Raw genomic sequence first — 3,916 nt, forward strand, 5'->3', positions numbered from 1 at the left:
CAATACTACCCAAAAGACCGGCCTGTAAAGAGTGGAAGACATAAGTACTTAACCCAAGGACCATAACAGTACCCCGCCCTTCCCCGAGTCGATGACCACGGAGGCTACCACAATAGAGCAACCGGAGCCGGGTCGAACCCGGGTCAGTCCAGGCGCGTGACCACCCGCATTCGCCTTGGGGGCGTCGGGATTCGAAGTCGGGACGCAGCGCTAGCTTTGATACCAAATGTTAAGTACCTAGCCAATACTACCCAAAAGACTGGCCTGTAAAGAGTGGAAGACATAAGTACTTAACCCCATTACCATAACAAATTCCTCCTCAACTGTTGCCACCACCGTTTCAGGTATGCTCATTCCCACTTCCTCCTCTTCATCCTAGATAATTGAATGAAGGGTCTCCGAGCATCTCACAGGTAACAAAAATCCACTCCACTCTATCTCTCCTTGTCTCTCAGATAAATTTGTTACCATAGCTGATGGCTCCCAAACTAAAGTTCTCGGGAAAGGATCCACCTCTGTTACACTATTTCCGTTGATAGATATTCTTTTTGTTCCTACCTTTCCCTCGAATCTTTTATCTATTAGTCAACTTACACAACATTTCAATTGCTCCATTACCTTCTCACCCACTTCCTATGTGTTTTAGGATCTTACAATGAAGCAGGTGATTGGTGGAGACCTTGAATAAGGGGGGTTCTATTACGATCCCGGATCTCACACGGTGATTCACAGGGAAGAAGAGAAGATGACAACAATCAAGCTCTATGGGGAACTTGTAACCCCAGGCTCATTGAGGAGAATGCACATCCTTAGGTTCGTTGAGGAGAATGCACATCCTAGAGCTCATTGCGAAGAACTCCAAATCCCTTGTTTAACCTGAAATCCTGACTTCCCTTTTCCCATTCCACAGTCCCCCCTAAGTAGGGTTGGCGTCAACACGAGTTGAAGATAAAAGATTACAATAATGCCCCTACGGCATATTAACTCTTCAATTGAAATTAAAATGAAGTAAAAGTAAATTGAGAGAAAATCAACTAACTAAATAATTAAATGACTCAACCACAGCGCCTCTGAATGACTCGGCCTGCTATTGAGTTCATAACATCACTCCCCCCGGTGAAAGAGTTTGTCCTCAAGCTCGAAGGTAGGGTATGCTTGCCGAAACGTCTCCACATCATCCCAAGTAGCATATGCGGCAGAAAGTCCATATATGGCAGCAAGACTGCAACTTATGTAGATGGCTACTAAAATGGCAAAAATTGGAATTATGACAGATTTGGAACCCAGTGTGAAGCCATAGATGACATTTGTTGCTGCCCCTGTTCTACAAGAATCAGCAACATCTTGCATCGGGTTGTAAGAATTTCCTGTGTAATACTCTGTTGTGTATCCAATAATGAGTCCAAACCACAATCCAATAGCAATAGAAAAGAAGAGGTGTCAATTCTTAACTGGTTTCTCAACTCCAAAATCATAGAGGGTGAAGTTGGATGGCAGAGCAATGTAGGTGACAATTGCAATCCCAACAGTCATAAGAATGGTGGAAAATAGAAATTTTCGCTTCAATGAAGGTTCAATCTAATCAACGGTTTTAACCTTGAAGAAACCGGTAGCAAAGAGTGTGGTGAGCAAGCAAACCACAATTCCCAATAAGCTTATGATACGAGGATAAGTTATGGCTGAGAAATTAGGGTTAATTCCAAAGGATGAAAGTGATGCAACAAATAGTGCTGCGCAAGAGGACTCGGCATAAGATCCAAACAAATTAGAGCCCATTCCAGCAATATCACCTACAATGTTAGCAATAACAGTAGAGTTTCAGGGTCATCTTTAGGGATATTTTTTTTAACATTTCCAACAAGGTCTGCCCCAACATCTGCAGGTTTTGTGTATATTCCTCTTCCAACTCGTCCAAAGAGTGTCATTGAAGAGGCTCTAAGACCATACCCAATAATGGATTCGTATAGTCCCTCCTAATCATCTCTATAATATATCCCGAAGAGATTAATAGAAATATACAAACCCTGTAGACCACTTGCAGGTAGAAGAAAACCCATCACAGCCCCTGATCGGAAAGCAATAATAAAAGACTTTCCTATGCCCTTTGTAACTTCTAAGGTTATTCTGGCATTAGCAAGGATGGCAATCTTCATTCCAAGAAAACTAGAGAGAACAGAAGGTAGAGCACACAAAACACTCACTATTGTCACATCATTTGCTTTGGGACCTTAAATTGGCATCCTTTCAAATATAGCAAGGGCTTCCCTGTAGTTTCCATCCTTGACATAACCGTCAATCAAATCACTCCACGATACAACATTTCGTTCAGACATTAAGTTGAACAGGTCCCTTGCAAATGCCATATCACCACACTTTGCATAACCTCCAATAGCATTCCAGAACCGATTACACTCTTCAATAATTTTTACACGCAGGGCAATTTCAACAACACCGCTATCAGTAGCCTCATCTTGTTGTAGCAATTTCATATCTAAGCCCACTGATCCAGACTTCTTATCTTCCGCCAAAGCAACTATTTCCACTCTGAAATCGAAGTCTCTGGATTTTTTTGCCTTCCTATTCGCTAACAGTGGAAAAGTGAAGTTGTTGGGTAGAAAAAATTTATGCCTCATAGCGAACTAGAACCTGACCTTTTTTCGATGGCGAACAACAGCAAGTCGTGGCCAAATTTTAGCATGAGGTTGGCACTCGTTGATAACTTACGAACAAAATCGGGTTGTTCTGAAGAGCTCTTTGCACAATAACCCTCTGACATCGGATTTCGAGGCTCCACGACTTTGGATTTCTAGGCTCTGGACTTCGGCTCTGGATTTCCCTCTACGGCCTTATCAAGGTGTGTCTCGATTGCAGCCCATCTCTCAGACATGTCAATGGAAGACTGACTCATCTCATGTACTATTTTGCTCATATCCTGATGCCTCTCACGTACTATTTTGCGCTTATCCTGGAGTATGGCAAGTTTTTCCTCTAGGATTGAAGAATCACTCATTGTATTCCTACTCTAATACCAAGTTGTTACGGTCCTGAATCTCACACAGCGATTCACATGGAAGAAGAGAAGAAGACAATCAAGCTCTGCAGGGAACTTGTAACCCTAGGTTCATTGAGGAGAACACACATCCTAGAGCTCATTGCGGAGAACTCCAATTCCTTGTTTAACCTAAAATCCTGACTTCCCTTTTCCCATTCCACTTTCCCCCCAAGTAGGGTTGGCGCCAACACGAGTTCAAGATAAAATATTACAATAATGCCCCTATAGCATATTAACTCTTCAACTGAAATAAAAATGAAGAAAAAGTAAATTGAGAAAAAAAATTAACTGAATAATTAAATGACTCAACCATGGCGCCTCTGAATGACTCGGCCTGCTATTGAGTTCATAACAGGTTCAACTACCTGGACATACCTCAAATAAATGTCGTCTCAACCAAGCACACTGAGACTAGTCTATGGATCAATCGGTTAGGACATCCATCTGCACAATCTCTTCATCTTCTTTTTCCTACCTTTAAGGATATGTCAAGTTTAAATTGTGAAGTGTGTCAACTGAGCAAATACTAGAGGACCCTTTATTCTCCTCGTCTTGAACTTAAAAAAGTGTTGCTCCTTTTTCATTGATTCACACATATATATGGGGACCCTTGAATGTCTCAAACATTTCCTGAGTTAAGTACTTTTATTACCTTTATTGATGATTTTACTCGTACCACATGGATATTTCTCTTTAAAGAGTGATCTGAAATACCATCAATTTTAAATCCTTTCATGCTATGGTGGTCACTCAATTCGATTAGAAAATAAAAGTACTTAGGTCTGATAATGCCAAAGAATAAACTTCTAGTGATCTTGACTATTTTTGTCAAGAGAATGGCATTATCCATCAAACGTCTTGTGT

General features: G+C 41.3%; 1 pseudogene; it reads right to left on the minus strand.

Moving 5' to 3' along the window:
- Positions 1–1,104: 1,104 nt before the first annotated feature.
- On the minus strand, positions 1,105–2,633 carry LOC137946609 (pyrophosphate-energized vacuolar membrane proton pump 1-like; annotated as a pseudogene).
- Between the last annotated feature and the right edge of the window lie 1,283 nt (positions 2,634–3,916).

This window comes from Aristolochia californica, unplaced genomic scaffold, assembly GCF_029961685.1.
Source record: "Aristolochia californica isolate CCGP_79_NKW_82.1479 unplaced genomic scaffold, dmAriCali1.0.hap1 SCAF_12, whole genome shotgun sequence".
NCBI lineage: Eukaryota > Viridiplantae > Streptophyta > Magnoliopsida > Piperales > Aristolochiaceae > Aristolochia > Aristolochia californica.